This window comes from Microcaecilia unicolor, chromosome 3 (genome assembly GCF_901765095.1).
Source record: "Microcaecilia unicolor chromosome 3, aMicUni1.1, whole genome shotgun sequence".
In the NCBI taxonomy this organism is placed as follows: Eukaryota; Metazoa; Chordata; class Amphibia; order Gymnophiona; family Siphonopidae; genus Microcaecilia; species Microcaecilia unicolor.
In genome coordinates, this window is record NC_044033.1 from 181,320,086 (window position 1) to 181,347,768 (window position 27,683).

Sequence of the window (27,683 nt, forward strand, 5' to 3'; positions counted from 1 at the left end):
TTTAGTGAAGCTGTCACACAGACTACGAACCTCAGCAAGAACAGTTTGGACCCTCGTGTTCTGCAGACTGAGGAGCTGACGGTACTGTTTTTATTCTCATTTAGAGGAACAAACTTTATCTTGGAGTGTGCTTTCTGTAACTACAGGTACTTTCTAACAATGGCTGAAGGGTGGCTTTCACTCCCCCACCCCACCCTGCTAATATTGAAATCTGGAAGGGTTTAATAATGGGTCCTAGGTTAAAGTCCTGGAATATTTTAAGGGATGTGTAAACAGTGTTTGACATTTCCATGCATGACTTTAGAAATGTTCACTAGCCTTTGTCCATTCTGCTGATGCTGTTTCCAATAGAATCTGCTCCTTTCAGTGTTTTAATGCCCCAAATCTATTTTATAGATTAAAAGTTAAGTAAAAATAAACAAAACAGAAATATGCTTATTTTTGGGTGCTGTCAACTACTTAGACTAATTTAACTTTGAAATAAGCAGACAGACCAATTGTTATTCCCTTAAAACAGGTGCAAAAATCCTTGTGTCTTGTCACTTGTGACAGAACTTGACTGGACATGAAAACAGTTACAAATCAAGTTAAAATTAAGTTGTGTTAGGTGTGCTTTACAGCAAGTACTGTGAAACGACTTATGTCCCCACCAAATTCTTTTCATGCCCCTGCTTAATATATACACATACCTTTGAAAGCTACATATGCAATATGCTGAGGGAAAATACATAACGAAATCTGCAAGGATATACCTACTGTATTTCTCAGACACACCCTGCATTTTTTCATATAAACACAACCAATGAAAGTTTTTCTGTCACATGCAAATTCAAGTTGTCTGTCAAACAAGTACACACAAAAGCCTCAGTTTTGCACACATACACACCAAAACACCTAGCCTTAAAAACAAACACCAACACCACTTGCCTTTGATACATAAACGTTTTAAAACCTGCACAAAACATCAACCTCTTTCTCTTTCAGATATACACACGTCTGTCATGCATGTCTTCCCATGTCTCATAATCTCATTTTGCAAATTTATGCACAATGTAAAGAAAGCCTATGTGATTGTATGTGATGGTCTTAAGGTGTCCAAACAGGTAGAAAAGGCGATGGAGAAAACTAGAAAGATGATTGGGTGTGTATGGAGACGAACAGCCAATAGGAAAAAGGAGGTGATGATGCCCCTTTATAAGACTCTGGTGAGACCTCTTTTAGGATATTGTGTACAATTCTGGAGACCACACCTTCAAAGAGATATAAACAGAATGGAGTCTGTCTAGAGGGCGGCTACTAAAATGGTCAGTGGTCTTCATCATAAAGTGTGTGGTGACAGACTTAAAGATCTCATTATGTATACTTTGGAAGAAAGGCGGGAGAAGGGAGATTTGATAAAGATAATTAAATATCTACAAGATATAATGCACATGAGGTGAGGTTCTTTAAAATGAAAGGAAACTCTGAAACGAGGGAGCATATGGTGAAGGTAAAAGGGGATAGAGTCAGAAGTAACCTAAGGAAATACTCCACGGAAAGGGTGAATTTGTGGTACGGCCTCCTGGTGAAAGTGGTGAAGATGAAAACTGTATCTGAATTCAAGAGAGCTTGTGACAAGTCATAGGAGCCAACTTTTCAAAATGATTGGGGGTGCTGAAATTTTTTTTTTTTTTACAGCTGGTGCATTCCCTCTCCCCCCTCCCCATCCTCTCCTCCCTCTCCCCTCCCCCTCTCCCCTCCCCCTCCCTCTCCTCCGAGTTCCAGGCCCCCCTCTCCTCTTTCCAGGCCCCTCCCTCCAAGTTCTAGGCCCCTCCCTCCCTCCGAGTTCCAGGCCCCCCTCCCTCCGAGTTTCTAGGCCCCCTCCCCTGTTCCAGGTCCCCTCCCTCCCTCTGAGTTCCTGGCCCCCCCTCTGAGTGCCAGTCCCAACCGCAGCCCTACCTCTTCTCCCACAACAGTCCTCCGCCAGTCCGCCCTCACCTTCCTGCATGCCGCCCAGAATTTTTAAAGTCATCTTACCTCGGGGTCCCGGCGGCAGCAATGAAAGGTGAGCAGGCTCGGTGCTTCAGCTTTCCCTTCTCTCTCAGCTCTGGTCTCACCCTCATTTCCTGTTTCCATAAGGGCAGGACCAGAGCTGATAGAGAAGAGAAGGCTAAAGCGCTGAGCCTGCTCGCCTTTCACTGCTGCCGCCGGGCCCCTGAGGTAAGATGACTTTTAAAATTCTGGGCGGCACACAGGAAGGCGAGGGCGGACCAGCAATGGACTGTTGAAGAAGAAGAGGGTGGGCACTGGGCAGGTCGGGCTGGCGAAGGGAACTTCCGGTTCCGAGTTCCGGCAGGTGAAATATTGGGGGTGCTCGAGCACCCACGGCACCCATGGAGTTGGCGCCTATGGGACAAGTACTTTGGATCTCTAAGGAAGTGATAAGAGAGAGTAGATGCATAGATGGTTAGACTGGATAGGCCATATGGTCTTTATCTGCCTTCATTGTTTCTATGAAATTTTTCATTTTTGTCATATGTTTGCATTCAGCCTGGATGTTTAAACTTCACCTCCTGAAAAAGCTGAGCAGGCTAAGTGATTCTGCTCACACTATGTTTAAACTTTGTAAGTGAATATCCTTCTACCAAACCAGGAAATCAAATAGGACTCAGTTATTGGATTACCTAAAATAATAAAAACATTTAGTTCATTCCTCTTCAGCAGCAGCTCAGAAACAGTAGGTATTTCCCTATCTCAGAGAGCTTATCTAGTTTTGTACCTGAGGCAACCAAGGATGGAGTGACTTGCTCAAGGTCAGAAGAAGTATCAGTGGGAGAGGTGGGATTTGAACCCTGGCTTTAGCTTGCTGCCATGCACACAGTATCAAAAATATACACATTTAACAGTACTGGAATTCAAACACCAGAGATACAATACAATGTTAGCATAATACTAATGATGATACACCTAATAAGCATTAGAACATTCAACTAACATAGATATGATGCTAAAGAATTTCTACAATACAGCTTACCATATAGCTGAGGGACCAAGAGCAGATATATGATGGGAACAAGATGTGTGATACAGAGTCAGTTGGATAATTTGATGGTTAGTTAGTCAAGGCAAGTTCGTTGTATAGTTAAATAAGATATAAGGAACTAGTCAAAGTTACAGTGTGTGTAGCAAGTTAGTCCAGGTGCAGAATAAGTGTATAGTCAGTCACCCTATGTATTAAAGGCTTGGGAGAAGAGCCAGGCTTTCACCTGCTTCCTGAAGTAGAGGTAGTCTTGAGTTATACGTAGCCCCTCTGAGAGTAAATTTCAGAGTGTGGAGGCTACCCCTGAGAAGACTCGCTGACGGGTATCACATCGTACAATTTCTTTTGACGAAGGTACAGATAGTGATGATCCTTGAGAGGACTTTAGAGGTCTTAAAGGTATATAAAGGGCTAACTTATTCTTCAAGGACTCTGGCCCATTTTGTCTGAAGACCTTGAACATCAAACAGAGAATTTTAAATTTAGTCCTGTAAGGTACTGGTAGTCAGTGTAGCTTTTGCAGAAAGGGTGCGATATCAGTCGTGCAGCCGCATTCTGAATTAGTTGGAGCTGATACAAACTTTTTTGGTTTGTCTTAGTACAGGGCATTACAGTAGTCTAGTTGTGATGTTATCATGGCATGGACCACTGTGGTCAGACTCGTCTTTTCAATATATGGAAAGAGGTTTCATAGCTGCCATAGATGGTAGAGACAATTTTTGAAGGTTGTTTGAATTTGTGGGATCAGAGTGAGTGATGAGTTTAGCAGTATCCCAGGATTCTTGACCTGTGATTTTAGGGGGAGTTCATTCTTTCCAAAAGATATTTTGAAGTCAGATATTTGTCCACTTGTGGTTGGTACCCAAAGAATCTCTATTTTATTTGGGTTCAGGCAAAGTTTGTTGTTGTTTGCCCATTCCTGAGTTGCGGTTAGGCAGTCAGTCAATTTACTCAGAGCTGTGAGTGGGTATCTCGTTCAGTGGATATGAGTAATTGCATATCATCAGCAAAGATGTAGAATTTTGTGTCCACTGACTGAAGCAGCTCAGCAAGAGGCTTGAGGTAGATATTAATTAAAATGGGAGACAGTATGGATCCCTGTGGCATCGCACAGTCCAGTGTCCAAGGTGATGATGTGCTGTTGCTGAACAGAACTGATTGTTGTCTATCTGACAGATAGGATTTGAACCAAGTAAGTACTGTGCCTCTGACACCTGTTTCTGCCAGTCTTGTGAGCATGATATTATGATCCACGGTGTTGAAGGCTGCCAAGAAATTGAGCAACACTACAATCAAGGCAGATCCCCTGCCATGGTTTCTGTGCAAATCATCAAGAAGGGACACAAGAACTGTCTCTGTTCCATACCCCCTGGTCTGAAGCCAGATTGACATGGGTCTAGCCAATTACTTTCAATTAGCCACTCATTGAGTTGACTGCAGACTGTCTGTTCTTTAAGTTTTGCCAGGAAAGGAATGTTAGAGACTGGTCAGTAGTTTTTGAGCTTGTCGAGCTTTGTCACCTTCTGATCATCCATCTCTACCTGTTTCCCACCCCCAGCATCCCTACCTTTCCCTTCAGGCTATCATTGGCATGCTTTATGATGCACTCATATATTCTGGTATTGGTATCCTTCGGCACATTGCAGTGACCTGAAGAAAGAGATTTTGTTCAAAATAAAGGTATGCCCGTAAGTACAAAAGTATTGCCATACTGGGACAGACCAAAGGTCCATCAAGCCCAGCATCCTGTTTCCACAGTGGCCAATCCAGGTCACAAATGGCAAGATCCCCAAAAAGTGCAAAACATTTAGTGCTACTATCCCAGAAAATAGTGGCTTTTTCCCAAGTGTTTACTCTATTAGGGGTAATCATACCTAGGTGCCTCCTTTTAAGCACTCTGATGCCACATGGTTGAGAGCCTATTCAATGGCGTAGCTAGGTAGTTGACACCCGGGGATGGTCATTTTTTAACACCCCCCTCCAAAATCTAGTACTAGGCATGCCGAGAATACAAACACTCCAGGACCTATAGAGCAATTCTACCATACCATAAGCAGTCATTTCTACGAATCACACAAGGAAAAGGAAAGCATCTTAAATACTACAGTGAGCACTAGAACATCAATTCACCTATTGTAAAACGAAACCAGACAGAACAGTACAGATCGTCAATCCTGCACAGTCAATGCCAACTGAAAGCCATGACTTTTTCACAAACACAGATACACCCTAATCCACTATAGAATAAGTAATAATAAACTTTCTGTTTAGACAAAATTAAACTGAAACCCCAAGATGCCAGACTCTGCATACAATGCAACACCACATAAACAGAAAAATGTCCCCCTAGTACTGTGCAAAATATAAGACAAGCAGATGTAAATTTGAAAAAAACTAACAAGAACCAATCACCACTTTACAAATTAACAAATAGAAATAAAACAAATATAGAAAATAAAATAATACCCATTTTATTGGACTAATACATTTAGCTTCAGAGGCCAAAACATCCATCCTCAGGTCAATACAGTATAGTGCTGTTACAGTATCCTATCCTGACCTGAGGAAGGGGGTTTTGTTCTCTGAAAGTTAGTCAAAATGTATTAAAATTAGTCCAATAAAAGATTACCTTGTTTACATGTCTATTATAAACATTTATTAACACAGCTACAATACTACTATATCCTAAAAGCAAAAAAAATAAAAGTAAATATTTTATTTACAGTTTGTTGTCTCTGGTTTCTGCTTTCCTCATCTTCTTTTCACTGTCTTCCTTCCTTCCATCCAGCATCTGTCTTTGTTCTCTCTCTGCCATCCAGTGTCTGCCCTCTCTACTGTCCCCTCCATCCAATGTCTGCCCTCTCTCCCTGCCTCTTCCATCTACATCTGCCCTCTATCTCTGCCCCTTCCATTCACCATCTGCCCCGTCTGCCCTCTCTCTCTCCCCCTTCCATTCACTGTCTGCCCTTTCTATCGCTTCCATCCACTGTCTGCCCTTTCTCTCTGCACGCTCAATCCACCATTTGCCCTCCCTCTCCCATTCATCTAGGGTCTGTCCTCCCTCTCACTCCCCCTTCCATCCAGGATCTGTCCCCTCTCTCTGCCCCTTTTTTTCAGCCCCCAGTTCCAGCCCCACTATCCCACCAGTCCCCAGTTTCAGCCCCAGCCCTTTTCTCCCACCAGTCTCGAACTTCGGCCCCCAGCCACTTCTCCCTGTCCCCTTTTCAGCCCCCAGTTTCAAACCCAGCCCTTTTCTCTCACTAGTCCTGAGCTTCAGCCCCAGCCACTTCTCCCTGTCTCCTTTTCAGCCCCCAATCCCCACAGTTTCAGCTCTTGCCCCTTTTCAGCCCCCAGTCCCAGTACTAGCCCCCTTATCCCACCTACCCTCCTTTTCAGCCCCCAGTTCCAGCTCCCTTCATCCACATGCCTTGCATTAGGGCCTCCCTTTTCAGCCCCAGACCCCATCTGGGCTCCCCTCCCCATCCCCTTCTCCCATCTGGGCACCCCATCCCCTTCTGCCATCTGGGCTCCCCATCCCCTTCTGCCATCTGGGCTCCTCTCCCCATCCCCTTCTGTCATCTTGGCTCCCCACCCCATCCCCTTCTGTCATCTGGGCACCCCACCCCATCCCCTTCTGTCATCTGGGCTCCCCACCCCATCCCCTTCTGTCATCTGGGCCCCCCTGACCCGACCCGACTACCAGCTCCGTCGAGAAGATAGCGGGTGGGGGGGGTGCTCCGCTCCCACTGCTCCCACCCTACTTTCTTTAAAAAAAAAATCAGTAAAGCGACGTGGCAGGCAGCGCGGCTTCGCGTCTGCCCTGCTCGTAAAACAAGTAGATCTCCTCGTCGGGCCTTCGCTCACTGGGTCCCGCCCTCCTCTGAGGTAACTTCCTATTTCCTCGAGGGCGGGACCCAGTGAGCGAAGGCCCGACGAGGAGATCTACTTGTTTTACGAGCAGAGCAGACGCGAAGCCGCGCTGCCTGCCACGCCGCTTTACTGATTTTTTTTTAAAGAAGGTAGGGTGGGAGCAGCGGGAGCGGAGCACCCCCCACCCGCTGACACCCGGGGCGGACTGCCCCCACCGCCCCGCCCTTGCTACGCCACTGAGCCTACTGTATAACAGCATCTGGGTGTCTGGATTCCATCATAGAAAAGTAGCGCAACCCGGTACTGAGGTGCCTAAAATCTAGGCGACTGTAGTTACACCAGCCATAGGCCTGGTATAACTGTGGGCACTTATATGTGGCAAGCAGGGGCGTAGCCAGACTTAGGCAAGAGGGGGGTCCAGAGCCCGAGGTGAGGGGCACATTTTAGCCCCCCCCCCGGCGCTGCCAACCCCCCCCCCCCCCCCCCACCATTGCCAACTTTGCCCCCCCTGCCGCCAACCCCCTCCCCGCTATTGCCGACTTTGCCCCCTTCCGCTGACGACCCTCTCGACCCCCCTCCCGCTGCCAACCCACCGTCACCTACCTTTGCTGGCGGGGGACCCCAACCCCCACCAGCCGAGGTCCTCTTTGTCTCGCAAAAGGCTTCCTTCTGTTTCTGACATCCTGACGTATGTGCAGGACGTCAGAAACAGAAAGAAGCCTTTTGCGAGAAGAAGAGGACCTCAACTGGCGGGGGTTGGGGTCCCCCGCCAGCAAAGGCAGGCGACGGCGGGTTGGCGGCAGGAGGGGGTCGAGCGGGTCGTCGGCAGGGGGATCCAGGGCCAAATCTACGGGGGCCCAGGCCCCACGTAGCTACGCCACTGGTGGCAAGGATGCACATAAATTACAGTATTCTATAAGGCACATACCCTTTCCATGCTCCACCCCCATTGCCTTAAAAAAATGTGCACTACAGAAAAAAAAACTGCACACTGTCACAGTAAGATGCTGCCATTTCTGCATAGGGTGGAATGTAATTTTCTTTCCATTCAAAGTGTGAGACAATCCCCTTTTGATTTTACCAGAGATTTGGCACTCACACAGACTGTATTCAGTACTGAAGGTGGATTGGCTTATATAGTGACTGGGGAAAAAAAACTTCCCCTTGAGGCTGTCTAATCCAGTGCACCTCTGGCCTGGGCACCCAGCAAAGGTAGACACTTGACAGAAAGCCTCTGATGCTGCAGCACTATGAAATAAGGGAGTGTTTTGCTTATTTGGTTGGCTGACCCTTATCGGTGCATTCTATTACTAGGGGTCAGGAGCTGCCATTTTTCAAGATGGCACCAGAGGCTGGAGCAAGTGGGCATTGTTCTTGCCTCCAAACTCAAAGTGGGATTTGTGGTTCACTGAACCAAAAGAGATACATACCTTTGTGAGAGGTGGAGGTACCCAGGGCCATTTAACCACCAGAGATCTCTCTGTGAGGGATGAGGATGCCTGAGTCAGCAATGATTCTGCTGGAGTAGTCTAATGGGCTGAGAACCAGGGAAGCCAGGGTTCAAAGTCCACTGCCACTCCTTGTGGTCTTGGGCAAGTCACTTAACCCTCCTGTGCTTCAGGCACAAACTTACCCTCCTGTTTACTAAGCCGCTAGCCTGGCTTATTAAACAGGGGGTTAGATTGTAAACCCTTAGGGACAGGGAAATACCTACTGTATCTGAATGTAACTCATATAGAGCTACCACTGGAAAGGCATAAGCTAAATTCAAAATCCCTTTCTGTCCCAAAAGGGGTCTCCTGAGGTGAGATACTGCACTTTGCCTCACTTGACCCTTTGCTGCCATGCTGAAACCTTTATTCCAGCCCTCAGCTGCAGCAAAGATACAGCACTACAAGGCCATCTTTAAAAAACACATCAAAATTTAGCCTGTTTTGTTTTTTTTAATATTAGGAGCCATTTACAATGTATATAAAATGGTGCAAAGTTGTAGAATTCCTCCCACCCCACCCTTCATCATGCTGGTTTTACTGCTGATTTTTCCACACTAAAAACAGCAGAATTAAGATTAGCTTAGGAAAATCACAAGTAAAGCATGCCATTAAAGGGAAAGAGGATGGGATTTGATATACTGCCTTTTTGTGGTTACAGTCAAAGTGGAGGAGCGGTCTAATGGTTAGAGCACTGGTCTTGCAATTCTGAGATGGTCAGTTCAAATCCCACTACTGCTCCTTGGGATCTTAAGCAAGTCATTTAACCTTCCATAGCTTCAGGTACAAACTTAAATTGTGAGTCCTCCTATGACAGAGAAATATCCAGTATACCTGAATGTAATTCACCTTGAGCTGCTACTGAAAAAGGTGTGAGCAAATCTAAATTAGTAATAATATGTTTATCCACTCCTACCCTAGCTGAGACAATATTTAACCATCTCTCTGACCTCATGTGCACCTTTCTTTAAATTAGTCAACTTACTTTCTAACTCTTCTTACTCTCTTACCTGTCTATATGTTCCATCTTTGCTTATACCCTTCACTGTCAATTAAAATGTTCTATTATGTATTGTGTTGACATTTTAAGTAGTATACTATGCCATACTTTGTATTGTTATTTGAATATTTTTGCTACTGTAATTGTCTATTGCTCATATTTGATCTGTTCTTACTCTGCACCGCCTTGAGTGAATTCCTTCAAAAAGGTGGCAAATAAATATACAGGTACTCATTTTGTATTGGGGCAATGGAGGGTTAAATGACTTGCCCAGAATCACAGGGAGCTGCAATGGGAATCAAACCCAGTTCTCCAAGTTCTCATGCCACTGCACTAACCATTAGGCTGCCCCTCATAGAAAGAAAACTGTGGTTGCCATATTAGTCCACTTAGATATGTACAAATAAGGGTGAGTAAACAAGCTGATTAACCTCATGAAGAGAGGATAACACTTGAAAGGTCATCACAGTTGTAGTAATTTGGTCCAAGCAGCAAGGCAAATGGTTCACTCGATCCAACATGGAAGCGACAAAAGAGAAACAGGTTTTGTGAAGAGCCATCTTTATTAATACATAAAGAATTCAAGTACAGTTGCCCAACGTGGCCATGTTTCGCCAACATCCGGTGCACTGGGACAAAATTACTGGAAAATCAAACATAGAAGCATTCAGATACAGTAGGTGGGTTGCAAATATAAAAATCACATTCAAACTCCAAGACAACTTAAAAACTTATATACCCAAAACTTAATCATATGATAAGTAAAAAAAAAAACACATATATAAATAGATAAATACATAAATCAACCAATAAATATAATAAATATCATAATGGAATATTGTAAGCCACATTGAGCCTGCAAATGGGTGGGAAAATATGGGATATAAATGCAACAAATAAATAAGAAAAAAATGATGCCAAATTGGATAAAACCAATTGGTTTTATATATGTTTTAAGTATTAATAATGACAGTTCTTCACAAGATCTGCTTCTCTTTTGAAATTTAATCCCAAAAAAAGGTCTCACTTACAAATTATTTTTTGATCCTTATTTTCACAAGTCACAGTAACACACTTCTAAACTATACCAACAAAATTAAGGCCCCCTTTTATTTATTTATTTATTTTATTTGTTGCATTTGTATCCCACATTTTCCCACCTATTTGCAGGTTCAATGTGGCTTACATAATTTTGTTAATACATTGTCATTCCAGGCTATCAGATACAGTTATTAGTAAGGTGTAGAGATTTAGTAATAGAAGAAAGAAGGAAGTAATGCTACCAGAGCACATACAAAATGAATAGGCTTTCTCAGTATTACTGCACCGCCAGCAGGCTGCTAGAGCAGCTTGATAAAAGGGAGCCTAAGTTTTACAGTAGAATAACAATGTGTTACATTAGGATCTTGCACTCATTTATAATGAATTTGTTTCTTGTACAACAAGGAAAGGCAGAACGTCCCAATGTGGTTGTGGCTGTTGGCCTTTGTGGGGCTCTACATTCTGTACCGCTGGTACCAGGACAGACAATTGCTCGAGAACCTCACAGATAAATATGTGCTTATCACTGGCTGTGACTCAGGCTTTGGAAACCAGCTGGCCCGTCAACTGGATGGACGGGGTCTGCGGGTGCTGGCGGGTTGTCTGACACAGCGAGGGGCGGAGCAGCTGAAGCAAGCCACATCCCAGAGACTACAAACAATAATCCTGGATGTCGCTGACAGTGAGAGTGTCGCTGCAGCCACTGCCTGGGTTAAACAACAAGTAGGTGACCAAGGTAACGGTGAAATGTTCCTTTTGTGTGTTGGGAGGAAGGGTTTATATTTTACTTGTCTGCCAAAATCACCTAATTTTTTAATGTTGTAGTTTCTCCAAGAAAAGCAGGACTTCAAGTGAAGCAAATCTAGAACAGATGCCTGCCAGAGTTCACTTAGATCACATGACAACTCCCCATCAGATGCCAGTAGCTTGTTGCAATATTTAAGTTATTAATAAAAGTCGCCCTTCCAGGTCAGCCAATGGCTCTGTTAGTAAGCACCATGCACTGCTATTTGGAACATCCTGGTTTCATCCTCATATCAGACTTTTCACTCCAAGGGGAGGAAGTTGTGAATGGGAACATTGCTTAAGAGTAAGAGAAACTCAAGAAAAAAGGAGAAGAAACCCCCAAACAACGGCCATAACCCAGAAATAAAAACAAAAGAAGGGGGTAGACCAATGAACTTCCAAACCAGTGGTTTATGAAAAGCAGTCTGCGTTTCGGCGCACAATGCACCTGCCTCAGGAGTCAATTATAATAACTCAACCAACAATGGTAAAGCGCATACAGTGGAGCTGAGCAATCCAATACACCAGTGTCAAAGGAACCAGCTAAATTTCATTGATCTGCCTCCTTTTGTTTTTATTTCTGTGTTGCTTAAGGATGACATCAAGTAGCTGGATTTGGTACCCATGATTGTAGGATTCCAGAAGGAGCCCTGGAGCATGACCCTCGCCCAAGAATGCTAGGTCTCACTCATTAATAGCGTGTGCCACACTCATTCGGAAGTTCTCTCTCTCTCTTACACTCTCGTCTCACTGGTTCTCAGCACTGATTTTATGAGAGGTGTGAAGAGAAAAGCCAAGGGTCCTTACTACTACTTATCATTTCTATAGCGCTACTAGACGTACGCAGCACTGTACACTTGAACAGACAGTCTCTGCTCGACAGAGCTTACAATCTAATTACCAGTAGGAAGAAATCTGAGCACTTTTTTCGAATACTTTGCTTCCCTTGCCCCATCCCTTTTCCCCGTACCTACAAGTACACATGCTGCAAAATTGATGCACAGTCCTTTAGACACTGAACAGAGGAAATATTCAGCCTGGAGAATTTATCCAGGTAGCTGGTTAGTTGCAGGGCCACCGAGGGGGGGGACAGGGGGGACAAAATTCCCAGGGCCCGGGCCTCCAAGGGGGGCCCAGCACTGCAGTCCCACCCGCCAATGCCACCAGGCCCCTTCCACCCGAACCCCGCCAGCAGAAGTGCTATCTTCTGTTCTGACTCCGGCGTGCGCGGTCCACACAGATGTGCTCCTCTCAGTGATCTTCGCTGTACTCTGCAGGGCTTCTGTGCGTCTGACGTCCTGCACGTGCAGGACGTCAGGTGCACAGAAGCCCTGCAGAGTACAGCGAAGATCAGCTGAGAGGAGCGCGTCTGTGTGGGCCGCACATGCCGGAGTCAGAAGACAGCACTTCTGCTGGCAGGGGTTCGGATGGAAGGGCGGGTGGGACTGTGGCGCCGGGCCCCCCTCAGGGGGGGGTGGAGACAACCTGGGGGGTGACAGTGGGGGCGGGGCTCAGAGGGCGGGGGCCCGGGGGCAGCCTTGTCTCGGGCCCGGCCCAGTCTCTCGGCGGCCCTGGTTAGTTGCCTGTACTGCCTTCACTCTGTCTATAGCCTTTTCAGGGGCACCAAAGAAAACAAAGCAATTTGACGTTGCTTCTTTCATTTGTAATGCTATACAGCACTTAAATCTCACACTATGACCTTCAGTCTCATTCTTTCGGGTGGCCACCCTTGGTATCTCTGATACTGTCACTGTAATGAGTAGGACCACCAGTTGGGTGGGGAGGCAGAGGTACAAAATCAATAAGGAAATTTCATGGTAGCTGCATGCAAAGGGGGTAATTCCATAACTTGGCAGGTACTTCAATTTAGGCAAAACAGGCAAGCAAACGAGTGTCCATGCTCCACACAAAGTCAATAGGCAAAGAACGAAAGAGGAGGAGGCGATGAGAGTGGCTGGAAAGCTTTCATGGCAATTCATCAATATGACTCAACATGGCCGCAGGTGTGGATGCCGAAACACGGCCCGTGTCGAGTCTCTCAGAAAAGATTCACTTGCTATCCCAGCTCTGAAGGCCCTTGGTGCTGTTTTTTTCTGTTGCTTTAGATGTGCATGTACTTTCAAGAAATACGCCCAGCAGGTTTTGGGATGTGTAATGCCTGCATTGGGGCAAAATAACAATGCTCCTATGGGACAGATCACACTTTGATTTAAGCCATCTATTTTCCAGAGGCTGCCTACAGAGAGCTCAGAGAATCACCAAATTAAAAGGCCTTTTTACTAAAGGCCACTAAGCCCTTAATGCACCATTAGCAGGGGAAAACAGGCTACCGCAAAATGTATTAAAGTATTTTGCCTATTTTTGCATGCTAAGTGTGCACTAACTGTTTTCAATAAAATATTTCTGTAGAAGGGGCATGTGAAGAGTGGCATTCCTGTGCTATCCAGCTAGCATGTTTTCTGATTATCATGCGCTAACCGAACAACACAGATTTAATTGCGAGCACATAGGGCTTCCTAAATGACAGGCAGTATAGTAAGTGCACCTGCATTATTTATTTCAGGTCTCATGTGGTAATGGCAGCATTAGCGCATGACCTGCAAAAAAAAAAAAAAAAAAGCCTTAAAAAGGGCTGTGTTAAATCTGAGCTTACCGCACAGTACAGTCCTGTGTTACAACTTATTTTGCCCATATTTCAGTGCACTTTAGTAAAAGGGGGTCCCTAAATCAACACTTGTTGATTCTGTTAAGTACACAATTGAGACTGCAGAAGGGAGCCTAGCTAATTCTCGCGGTAGGCGGCAAACCCAGAAATTAAATGCCGGGGCCGTATCCAGCAACCGGCATTGAATTTCTGGGGGGTTTTGTTGGCTAAAAACATAGCTGGTTATAGCAGCCAAAGATAGACCTGATATTTATGCAGGTCTATCTGGCCGCAAACTTAGCTGGTCAGCCAATGAATACTGGCACTAACCAGCTATGTTGCCTGACATAGCTGGTGACCAGGCTATCTGCTAAGCGGTAAAATTCAGTCAAGGTAGCCAGCTATCTCACGCTAAATATTAGCGCTTAGCCGGCTTAAGGCTATTTAATTGGCCAGTTTTAAATATCAGCTGGATTGGGCTCAGGGAGCTTTCTGTAGGCAGCCTTATATCAAGGTGTGATCCGTGACAAAGGAGTATTGTTAATTTGCCCCTCATGCAGGCAATACATGCGCTGAAATATGTCAAGCATATTTTTTTAACATCTGAACAATTGGACATTATAATCCACACCACTGTACAAAGGTTACTTTCTAAATAAATATTGCTTTTATCTACAGCCCGTAACCCTGGCAGCGCTATAGAAATGCTAAGTAGTAGTAGTAGTAGTACAGCCATTGGCTGCTACTGTGCTGTTTTTATTTCCTGGACTTGACCTTTGCTGTAGCTCTTTTTTCTGTTTATCCCTCTTTTTTCTTGTTCCCTTTCTTACCCTAGTACATCCATCTGTAACACCGTCTCTTTCTTCCAGCTTTTTTCCATCTACTCTTCTGCTTGCTTGTCCAGATTTCACTCCGTCTTACCAACCACTCCTTAATTTCCCTCTTTTTTTTTTTAATCTCCCCACCAAAAATTGATGCCTGTTAGTTAGCAATTATTGCACAATCACATTGGGATCTGATGTTTGATCTGTGCAGAGATTGTATGAAAACGTTCATTGTGTTGCAGCATCAATAAAAAAATGTTTAAAACTAAAAGACATCCTACTTTTTCTGGCTGTGCACATCGGATGCTTACCCTCGGATCTGGAAGCCATTGGAGGCTTCTTTAATAGTGCAGTTTAGAGTCCTAGGACCGCTGCTTTTTAATATATTTATAAATGATTTAGAGATGGGAGTAACTAGCGAGGTAATTAAATTTGCCGATGACACAAAGTTATTCAAAGTCGTTAAATCGCGACAGGATTGTGAAAAATTACAAGAGGACCTTACGAGACTGGGAGACTGGGCGGCTAAATGGCAGATGATGTTTAATGTGAGCAAGTGCAAGGTGATGCATGTGGGAAAAAAGAACCCGAATTATAGCTACGTCATGCAAGGTTCCACGTTAGGAGTTACGGACCAAGAAAGGGATCTGGGTGTCGTCGTCGATAACACACTGAAACCTTCTGCTCAGTGTGCTGCTGCGGCTAAGAAAGCGAATAGAATGTTGGGTATTATTAGGAAAGGTATGGAAAATAGGTGTGAGGATGTTATAATGCCGTTGTATCGCTCCATGGTGCGACCGCACCTTGAGTATTGTGTTCAATTCTGGTCGCCGCATCTCAAGAAAGATATAGTAGAATTGGAAAAGGTGCAGCGAAGGGCGACTAAAATGATAGCGGGGATGGGACGACTTCCCTATGAAGAAAGACTAAGGAGGCTAGGGCTATACAGCTTGGAGAAGAGACGGCTGAGGGGAGACATGATAGAGGTATATAAAATAATGAGTGGAGTGGAACAGGTGGATGTGAAGCGTCTGTTCACGCTTTCCAAAAATACTAGGACTAGGGGGCATGCGATTAAACTACAGTATAGTAAATTTAAAACAAATTGGAGAAAATTTTTCTTCACCCAACGTGTAATTAAACTCTGGAATTCGTTGCCGGAGAAAGTGGTGAAGGCGGTTAGCTTAGCAGAGTTTAAAAAGGGGTTGGACGGATTCCTAAAGGACAAGTCCATAAACCGCTACTAAACGGACTTGGAAAAATCCAAAATTCCAGGAATAACATGAATAGAATGTTTGTACGTTTGGGAAGCTTGCCAGGTGCCCTTGGCCTGGATTGGCCGCTGTCGTGGACAGGATGCTGGGCTCGATGGACCCTTGGTCTTTTCCCAGCATGGCATTACTTATGTACTTATGTACTTATGTACTTATGTACTTATGTCCAATTTCTATCTCTTTCTCTCACCTCAACCCTTCCATTCTCCATCTTGCTGTCCTTTCCTGGCCTTATTCCCCATTCTTTCATTAACTCTCATTTTTCTCTTCCCCTCCTTCCCATCCAGTATCTCCCCCATCCAGAATTTTCTTATTCCCTCTCCCCTGATATTCAGCCACCACCAGCCACCGAAAGTCAACTTTAATATTCATTGCCGGGATGTTTCCGGGACCAGCATTGAATATCTAGATTTTTCAATGCCGGCTAGCACATGGCTGGTTAAGTCAATATTCAAATTTAACCAGCCATGACTTAGTAGTGGGCAAAGACAGGCCTGCTTTTTATGCAGCTCTATTTGCCCGCCAAGCCTGACCAGTTAAGTTCTCAATATCAAAACTTAAGAGGTCACACCCCCAGAATGCCTCCAACATCACCAGCTTTTTTTTAATGTACTAACCAGTCATTTTCAGTGGCGAAAATCAATTAAATACTGCTGAGAGTGACACGTTATCTGCCGAGACATGAGTTAATCGGTCAGCGGTTGTTCCCGGCTAGTTAACTCACCTTGAATATTGACCGATCTATGTCCAGCATTCCCTCTCTATCTCCCTATTTTCCCATGACCAGCATATCCTACTCCATCCAGCATTTCTCTTTCTCCCTCCATATCCAGCATCCCCACTCTGTCTCTGTACTCCATCTTATGTCAGACATCTCCTGTCTCTCTAGTCTCCTGTGTCCAACATCTCCCCTCATCAGTGTCCAGAATCTCTCCCCATCTCCTTATTCCCACTCCCCTAGGGTTCAGCATTCTCCTCATCTTCCTTTTCAACTCTTCCAGTGTCCAGCATCTCTCCACATCTTCCTATTCCCTCACCACTGTGCAGCATCTCTCTTCATCTCCCTATCTTTTACCATCTCCCTGTTTCCTCCCAGTGTCCACCATCTCTCCCCAATCTCCATATTCCCTCCTCATGTCCATCATATCTCCCCTATCTCCTTATCCCCCCCCCCCTCAATTTTCAGCATCTTTCCCTATGTCCCTCATGTCCAGTATCTCCCATCATAGGAGCCAACTTTTCAAAATGATTGGGGGTGCTGAAATTCTTTTTTTATAAGTGGTGCATTCCCCCCTCCTTCTCCCCCATCCCTCTCCCCCTCCCCTTCATCCCCCCTCCCCCTCCCCTTCATCCCCCCCTCCCCCTCCCACTCATCCCCCTCCCTCTCTCCCCTCCACCTCCCTCCCTCCGAGTTCCAGGGTCCCCCTCCCTCTCCCCCTCCCTCCCTCCGAGTTCCAGGGTCCCCCTCCCAGTTCCAGGGTCCCCTTCCCTCTGATTTCCAGGGTCCCCCTCCCTCCAAGTTCCAGGGTTCCCTCTCTCCAAGTTCCAGGGTCCCCCCTTCCCTCCCTCCCTCCCAGTTCCAGGGTCCCCCCTCCTTCCCTTCCTCCCTCCCTCCCTTTGAGTTCCAGGCCCCCTCCCTCCGAATTTTAAAAGTCATCACCTTACCTTGTTGGGGCTACGGCGGCAGCCGGCAGCAGCGGTAAAAAGCGTGCAGGCTCGGCGCTTAGTTCAGTTTTCCCTTCTCTCTCTCAGCTCTGGTCCTGCCCTTGCGGAAACAGGAAATGAGGGTGGGACCAGAGCTGAGAGAGAGAGAAGGGAAAACTAAACTAAACGCCGAGCCTGCACGCTTTTTACCGCTGCTGCCGCCATAACCCTGACGAGGTAAGATGATGACTTTTAAAGTTCGGAGGGAGGGGGCCTGGAACTCGAAGGGAGGAGGGAGGGTAGGGAATGAACTTCCGGTGGGTGAAATATTGGGGGTGCTCGAGCACCCACAGCACCCATGGAGTCAGCACCTATGTCTCCCATTGTATACAGCATCTCTTCTCTGTCTCCCTAGTTCCTCCCTCAGTTTAGTTTCTCCCCATGCCTCTAGTATTTGCCCTCTGTCTCCCTAGTCCCCCCCCCCCATATCCAGCATCTCTCCTCTGTTTCCCTACTTTCCTCCCATTTTCAGCATCTACAATCTGCCTCCATATTCCTCTTCAATTTCCAATGTCTCTCCTCTGTCTCCCCATTGCCCTCTTCTGTGTCTCTATTCCACCCCTCCAAGATCCCAACGTTTCCTTTGCATTCCAGGAGCACTGTTCTCCCTTCCCTAGGTGCCAGCCAACCAGACCACTGCACTGTCATGGACACATCACCATACACTAACCCACCTGAGACCTTTAGCAGCACCAGTAGCAAAGACAGAAAAGCCCCAGTTCATCTGTTAGTGCACTGAAGCCTCTGCTGGCCTTCCTCCTCTGATGCAGACTTCCTGTTGCTGTGGGAGCAGGACCAACAGAGACTTCAACTCACTAACAGAGGCATCAAGGCCCCGAGTTTCTTTTCAGCCACTGCTGTAGGTCTTGGGTGGGCAGATACATTTTGAAGTAGCCACAATAGTGCAATGGTCCAGTCAGCCGGCAGGTAAAGAATGAAGAGGCTAAATATTACTGCCTCCTCAGAAAACCAGCACCTTCATTGGTGAGTTTTCTATGCTGCTGACTACCGGCCTCCCCTACCTACAACAGGCTTGACTGGCCAAATACTGGTGGGTTGGCAACACTCTCTACATTAAATTTGTATGGTCCTGAATCCAGGAGCATATTGGGCTAGTGAGTTCCTGAAAGGATCCTTTTACTTCTATACAGCAGCCACTGCATTGGGGTAAAACCAGAACTGGCTCTGCCTGGTCCTCTAGAATTGGAGTTTAATTAGCTTAGTTTATTTAAAATTTGATATACAGCATTTCATCAAATCACACCAAAGGGATTAACAATAAATAGTAAAACATAAACTATATATAACAAATTATGAACTAGCATAATTACATCAGAATATTAAATAAATAATAAAGTGTAAACTAGAACGATTAGACCAAAGTGATTGTACCGAAAGCATGTAAAACAAACCAGACTGATAAGCAGGGGAAGGAGATGATATTTTGCTAAGGAACAGGACTAGTTGGGTATATGTGAATAGGAGATTGTACTTATCACCTTTTTTTTCGCAGGGCTCTGGGGCCTGGTGAACAATGCTGGAATTTTACTCCCACTAGCCCCCTTTGAGTGGCTGAGTAAGGCTGACTTACAGAAGGTTATGGATGTCAACCTGATGGGGCTCGTTGAGGTGACTGTCAGCTTGCTCCCCTTGCTGAGGAGAGCCAAGGGAAGGATCGTCAACGTTGCCAGTATTATGGGCAGAGTTTCATATATTGGAGGAGCCTATAATATGTCCAAATATGGCGTGGAAGCATTTTCAGATGGCCTCAGGTATGCAGAATGCCACCAACAACATGTCTTCATCCGTTGATGGTAGTCTTCTTTCCTATTTAGTCCCACATTGTCCGCTCAGCCATGGGAGTAACCAGTCCTGTGGTTATGAAGTCTTCCAGTCAAGCTCAGGATTCTTTGTAGGTTGTGATACTTTTTACAGAACCAACATCAAAAGTATCCAAAGATGATGTAGTATAGGGTTACCATATATCCTCTTTTAAGAAGACATGTCCTTCATCAGATATGCCCTCCAGGGTTTTTCATTTTTAGGGAAAATATTCTCTTTTTCTTTTATGTGCCTATGACCAACACACCTGCCCTCATAATGAGAGAAACCATCCCTGGCCTATTAGTGAGTCTGAACACATAGGGGTTTTAAAGACAGAGAAGGGTATTGCTGATCTCCTTCTGTTTCCCTGTTACAACTTTTAAGCAAAGCTGTTACTTTCCTGATAAGTACTTTTGGGTTCAGACTCAAACTTAAATCTGGAAGTTTTTGAAAAGTAGATTATTGTCTACTGCTGTACTGTTAGTTAGTCATTATTTGATGTGTGTTCATTAACTAAAAGCCATTTAGATATTTGCTATGATTAAATATTTCATTACCAAAGGTAGCAACATTTTTTTTGGGGGGGGGTCCTCTTTTTTTGTCTCTGCAAACTTGGTAAGCTAATGTAGTATTTAAGCTTTTCAGATCTCATGGGCCCTCTCTTCAGCCTAGAAAGCCATGGATTGATCCTCAGAACTGCCAAGTGCTGTTGTGAAATTTTAATAAAAATTCACATGTAGTTAATGGCTCCTAAGATTAAAGTCCCCTGGCACAATAATATCATGTGCATCATACATCTCTGGATACAGTTAACAAGGGTCAATGAAACTAGGGGTTATCTTTATTTACTACTGAAAAAGTCAATATGGAAAAGGTGAAAACAAAATAATCTCTCCTCCCCGCCCACAAACAAATGTAGGCACACTGCAGTCCCCTACAGGACATGGCAGGGCCATGATGCTGTGTTATGTCCCTGGTTCTCTTCTAGACGTGACCCTGGTAGTTCTGGAGTGAAGGTCAGCATAGTGGAACCCGGCCTTCTTCAGGACACACATTACAGAGTTCCATCCCATTGAGGAATGTCTGCAGCAGATCTGGAGCCACCTCCCTGCAGAGAATCAAGGACACCTATGGACAGAAGTTCTTTGATGCATGTGAGACACCTGCTAACTCTTTTAATTCATCAAAAAGTGTAGGGGAGGAAAGCGAACAATTGGCAGATCCTAAAAAAACTTTCACGAGCTCTTGATCTAAAAAGATAAAATACACAGTAGCGTCAGATGTTGATAAAGAAAAAAGCTATCTTATAGCGCACAGCTATTTCAGATCAAAGTATACACCATAGCATCAATCATTTGCCAAAGTGTCCCCTTCTTTTAAATCAATTTGCTTATCTACATTTTATAAATCAAAAAAATAAATAAAATAACAAAAGAAGCGGCCACTTAAACTGTGCCCCATGCACTTCATGATAGCAATCTGGAGGATACATCATCTGACGCCCACACTATCAAGTCAATGGCATTTCAGTCAAAGACCTGCGTCCGGGGTTATTGCAAGTAGTTGCATGAATATCGCTCTTTCAACCATGCACTGGAGTAACATAGAGCCAGTAGTATCACACCAGTCAGCTCTGCTGCCTCCGAATCTATTCTGTCATATGTTCAGCACACCAGCCAAAGGTGGGGGTGGTGGTGGTGATGGGGTTGGTAACTTTTTACATATATCAGCTACTTCAAAATTAATCTTTGACCTGAGAAAACCAAATTGTATTCAGCCCTGTGCTAGACCCTTTATTGGCTGCGTGAAGAGTCTAATCCAAAATAGCACAGGCCAGCAGCACCTTAATTCATTTTGAAGGAACCGTCATTTGCCTTTTTATATTTAAGTAATATTCATTAATATTCCACAAAGGTATAACATGTAGCAGTTCAATTCATAATAAATTGTGTCAAGTATTATGAATTGTCACTTAAAAATTAACCGTCTGAACACAAGAATAGAGGAAGCAGCAGGAAAATAGGTAGCACATTTAAAGCACATTGGATTGCTGTAGACCACTTTGGCAATTAGAAAACTGTATATAAATGAAATGAATTGGAGAGAGCATTTGTCGCTCAATGCACAGTCAAGCTGCGGAATTTGTTGCTGGAGGATGTGGTCAAGGCATCTACAGTAACATAGTTAGACTAAACGGGGTTTGAGCACTTTCCTGGAAAAAATAACTCTATAAACAATTATTTATGTATTTATTTATTAGGATTTATTTACCGCCTTTTTGAAAGAATTCACTCAAGGTGGTGTAAAGTAAGAATAAATCAAACATAAGCAATAGACAATTACAGCAGTAAAAATATTCAAATAACACTACAAATTAACCAGACAGGCTTGAGGAAAGTCACTGCTTATTGCTGGGCATGAGAAAACAGGTATGGATCTGTTGGGAACTTTCTATTGATGCATATTGGCCTCTGTCAAAGACAGGATTCTGGTTTGATGGAGATTTTTTCTAGCCCAGCATGGCACATATTATGCTCTTAACATGCTTTCACAGAAGAGGTGGTAGCTGTGTGGAATGGTGTCTCCGTGGAAGCTGAGGAGACAAGAACAGTAACATACTAAAAGGCATGAAAGGCTCCTTAGGACTGAAAGGACACAAGAGATCAACTGGGTCATTTTCTGGTGAAATTGTAGTAGGAATTACAGTAGACTAGGTGGGTCCCACGGTTCTTCCTGAAATGCGGCACCATGCTTGAAGTATGTGTCCCTGTGGCGGTGGTACTCACTACAAAACGCAATACCATGTAGAACAGATTGGAGAGACTGGAAGTTAAGCTTTATAGTTCTAGATGCAGTAGAGAAAATGTTATAAAAATGTTGAGAAGTTGAGGACCTTTGTTTATAGTCACTCCTGCCCTTACTGGTACCGGACTCAAAATAGCTGCTCTAACCTTTAGCAGCATTTTCGCAGTACTACTGAAGTACTGTGAAACTGACACTAGAGTTTGTAGCAGCCATATTGAGTCTGAAGCTGGAATGGGCTGGAGTGACTTGGGATCACTTCTTCAGAAAAGACCACTAGACCACCAAGGAAGGAGAAGGTAGGCCCAGGAAAACCTACAGGGTAGGGTGCTTCTGGAGGAGGTGATATTCTTTGGAGGGGACCAGAGAAGGCCTTGTTCTTTGAGAGGATCCAGGAGGAGACAATGTTCTTTAAGAGGGTCCAGGAGAGGCCATGTTCTTTGACAGGGTCCAGGAGGAGGCCATGTTCTTTGACAGGGTCCAGGAGGAGGCCATGTTCTTTAAGAGGGTCCAGGAGGAGGTCATGCTTTTTGGGAGGTTCTGTGAGAAGGCTGTGTATTTTGGGGAGAGCTCTGGGAAGAGACATGCTTTTGGGGAGTCCAGGAGGGGGGTCATAGAGGTGGATCAGGATTGGGATCAAGGGGAGTGGAATATGGTGTTCCTCTTATGTGAGTCCTGGCTGATATTCAGTCACAGCACATGGTCTGGCATTGACTATCAGTGGCTAATTTTACAGGCAACAGTTAGCTCTTAAAAAACATTGACCTCTACTGGCTGAATATTGACTGGAAAACAATGCTCCTGGAAGAAGGAAAATAAGAGGCAAGAATGACCAGCGGAGCTGAGGTGACAGTATCTATCCACATTGTCTTCTGCAACTGGGATGAATGTTCTCAAGATGAAAAAAATTAAAACCCCTTGCCTCCAGGTTGGCTCTGTAGTGATTCCTGCTGGCAAACCAGAAACATCAAACAAAATGGACCCTTTTCATACCACCATTTCCGTTCCCATTTCGGAAAAGTGATACATTTTGAGCAGAGGCATGCTTTAGAACTGTATAAGAGGAAAATCTTTGTGCTGGATAAAATGTCAGATGCTGGACAGGAAATCATACATCCTAGTGTTTAGAATAATTTTATACAGTAAGCTGCTACTTCTGAGGACTGTAATAACAGCTACCTGTAACCTGCCGAGGTAATAATTTACCTGGATTTATATTGAGCCCTTAATTCAGTAGAGTTGAGTTTGTTGGTGAGATGATATCAGGTGCCCGATTATGAGGGAAGGTTCTGCAATGACTAAGGTTCTTTTAATAGATAGATTTAGTATGGTGATAATCCAGGGTTTGAAGTTACCCTGTACAGTTCCCCAGGGGTTCTGTTTATCCCTGTTGTTGTTGTGTTTTTTTGGGGGGGTTGTATCATTCAGGAAAGCTCTTGAGACAGCTGCGGTTTTCTTTATTCAATTATGCTGATGGTTTTCAGCTTGTTTTTTCTGTCCTGGGCTAAAATTGAGTGAATCACTAACAGCCAGCGATGTACAAAGGGGATCCCATGCAAATGAGCTGCACGGATCCCCCTTTGTGCATCCTCGCTGTTTGTGAGTTCAAGCTGTCAAATGGATTTGATACTACCGTCAAATCCATTTGACAGCTCTTATGCACTGGACCCCCCCCCCCCCCCCCTCCGACCCCACACTTTTTTTTTAATTTACCCTTGTGGTCCAGTGGACTCTGACCACCCCAATCTTTTTTTCCAGTGGACCACAACCTCTTTGTGACCCCCACAAACCTTTTTTTTAAATTTCAATGGTGGTCCACTGGACAGAACCCCTTACCCTGCACGTGCACACACACACCCTCCCATACCCGACCCCCACCCTTCCCCTTCCTATACCTTTACAACAAGGTGGAGGCAGGAGGGCAGGAGCAATGGTATTTTCCCTTATATGGTGTTTAGCCCTGCCCAGTACATCCCAGAATGCACTGGGCAGGGCCTTGGCACCGCCATTTTGTAACGGGCAGGCCCGAGGCAGAGGGAGGAGCTGCTGCTCCTGTCTTCCTGCCTCCACCTTGTTGTAAAGGTACAGGAAGGGGCAGGAGTATGGGTCTGGTGCGGGAGGGAGGGGTGTGTGCCTGCACAGGGGAAGGGGTTTGGTCCACTGGACCACCAGGGAAAATTTTTAAAAGGTTCCGGGGTCATGGGGGGGGGGGTCATGGTCCACTGGACTACCATGGAAAGTTTAAAAAAAGATTTGGGGGTCAGGGTCCACTTGACCACCATGGAAATAAAAAAAACAAGATGCAGGGAGGTGTTGTGGTCCATTGGACCACCAGGATTTTTTTTTAAATTCAGGGGCGGGGGGGGGGGCTTGGAGGTGAGAGGTAGGAAGCATAAGCAGGCAGCTTTTATAGCTTTCTGCTTGTGCTTCTCTCCTCTCTGACAGCTCCAGAGCTCATTAAATTAGGGCTGCTCTGGAGCTGTGCATCCCCTGGAATACACATTAGACTATGAATGAGCTTATTAGAATACTAATGAGCTCATTGTAATATATTTGCATGAGATTCTCGGTGGCTGCTAACGGCACACGTTAGAGCCACGGAAAACCCCTTTGTGCATTACTAGCTACGTAAACATTTGCTTTAGACTTGGTAGAACCAGTCTAACGCAAACATTAATAGCACGGTAAGCTTTGTGCATCTGGCCCTTGGTAGACAAGGGAAAACTATGCTGAAACTTAATCAGGGACTGGAAGCTGTCTCAAAGTGGCTCTTGAAAAATAACTTGTTGCATAAGGCTCAAAAACAGATACTTGTTCCTGTAGGAAGATATAATCCTCTGAATTTAGATCCAGTGCTTCCTACCTCTCACCTCCAGCCCCCCCCCCCCCCCCCCCACCCGAATTAAAAAAAAAAATTCCCCCTGCATCTTGTTTTCTTTATTTCCCTGGTGGTCTAGATTGGGACATTTTCCCCTTGACTCAATCAGTGAAAGATTTAGGATTGTACGTGTGCGGTTTTCTGACCTTGGAATCCCAGATATCTCATGTGCTTAACATGGCACAGCATCTCCATACATTTTTTTTAATTAGGATTTTGCTCGCACCTTTTTCAGGAGTAGCTCAAGGTAAGTTACATTCAGGTACAGTAGGTAATTTCCTGTCTCAAGAGGGCTCACAATCTAAGTTTGTACCTGAAGAAATGGAGGATAAGTGACTTGTGCATGATCACAAGGAGCAGCAGTGGGAGTTGAACAGACCACCTCTAGATGTCAAGACCAGTGTTCTAACCATTAGGACACGCCTCCAGCTTGCTAGATGAGGCCTTGTTTAAGATGGTTGTTCATCTGTGGTAAGGATTATTGTAATGGACTTACTGAAAAGCTGCTTCATCAATTGCAGGATTGTTCAGATCACAGCACTGTAGTGGATGCAGTGGCGTAGCCAGGGGGGGTGCCAGGGAGCGGCCGCTCCCCCAAATGGAGTTCTGCCAGCTCTGGCGCCTATTTTGTTCTCAATGTTTGCATTGAAAATGTGCGCAAGCGGAAGTCTGCTCTCGCTCCCCCCACGTCGTCAACCTGGCTCCGCTTCTGAGTGGATGCAGGCTACTCCCTTCTTGAAAACTTTCCATTGGCTACCAGTTAAAACCAAGTGCTAATTCAGTTCCTTTGTCATTTATGAGAAAACCCTACTGCGATCTACTCCAGGTCTGCAGTTAGGTGTACTCTCATATAGATTGGTTAGATTGGGATGTTTTTACAAAATTATTTTTTCTGTGGCAGCTCTGTGTTTGAGGAACCGTCTTCCAATCGCAGTGTGACAGGACGTTTTGCTGAAAGATTAAAACTTGGCTTTTCCTACCTAAAGCAGGAGGAGATGAGGATCTGATGTCTCTTTTAGTGGTTGTTTATGTATTGCATTTTTTGTTTTTTTTAATTTGTGCATCACTTTAAGTGATCCTAGGGTATTAGGAAAGTGATCTACAAATGTTAAATAAGTAAATTAAATAGATAAAATAACTCCTAATGAACAGTGCTCAGATTGTCTACTGTTGCATTAAGGTCCTCATAACGCTGTGTACGAATCACTTACAGACTTTTAAAATCTGCTATGCTAGCTGGCTCCCCCAAGGACTTATAATGTTCAGTTTGTTTCTTTTCCTCTTATTTTGTATTTCTGTTCACACAGATTGCAAAGTCACACAGCACTTAGTGTCTGGAACCAATCCAAACCTGTCGCTGGTGACGGACTGCATGGAGCACGCTCTGATAGCGTGGTATCCCCGCACCCGCTACGCTGCCGGCTTGGATGCCAATTGTTCTACATCCCCGTCTCCTACCTGCCAACAGTGCTGGCGGACTTCCTGTTGACTCCCTCACTACCCAGCCTCAACAGAGTGTAACAACTGTGCAGTGTGCGGGTGGAGGAAGTGGGAGGAGTCGTGCTGTCTTTAGGACATCAAAGAGTGCTGCGTTTGGCCCGTGCTGATTATGCTGCTGTGCTCCTTGCCCTTTGATTCTCTTCTGCAACAGAGATCTTTTCAGCTATCGCACACATGTTGCATGGATTTATTGCAATACATTGTTATTGTTCTCCCTTGAAAGCCTTCTCCCCTAATTCCAGAGACGCCAAGGGTGGACCATCCCAATGCTGGAGATTCACCAATTGATGAATGTTTCAGCGTGACAAGATAGTTCTGTCAGCGAGGCAAGAATTTGTCAAGATAAGTGCACAGTTTTCACCTAGTATATATATTTTGAAAAGTGATAAGCGATTTTATAGCACTGAGGTGATTTGGAAGCATGAAAAAATGAGCATATGTTGCTCCTCCCAAAAAATTTGTTAGAGTTACCCGATGAAAGAAGTGCTATGCCACTTTGTAGCAGCATTATTGACTGCAGTAATAGTGGTAAATATCTGAGGGTACTCTACATACACAAAAATTTCCATTATATTATACTGGTGTGAACTGTTTCAAGCACTTTCTCTGAGTTGGTGGCTACAAGTCCTGGTTTGTGTGTATATGTTAGGAGATTTACCACTGCCATGCTGGGCCCCAGCCATGTCTAAAGCTAGTTCTGGCAGATGCATATTCCAAAAACTGACATATTCCAATCAATAAATAGAAAATAAAATTATTTTTTCTATTTATGTTGTCTAGTCATTTAATTTTCCTCATCATGTTGGTCCCAATCTATGGCTTCCGCTTTCCTCTGCCTTCTCTTAACTCCCTTGCCAGGGCCTCTTTGTCCATTTGACATTTCTTCTCTCTATGTCCACTATCCATCTTCCCTCTGTGTCTCTATCACTCTGTTTAGTATTTCCTGTGTCCCTGCTCCTATCCTCCCACCATGTTAAGTATTCTTCTTCTCTGTGTCTGTATTCTATCACTCTTCTGTGTCCCCATC

General features: G+C 44.8%; 1 pseudogene; it reads left to right on the forward strand.

Annotated features, from left to right (window-relative positions):
• Positions 1–27,070, forward strand: LOC115465873 (annotated as a pseudogene).
• The last annotated feature ends 613 nt before the right edge of the window (positions 27,071–27,683 follow it).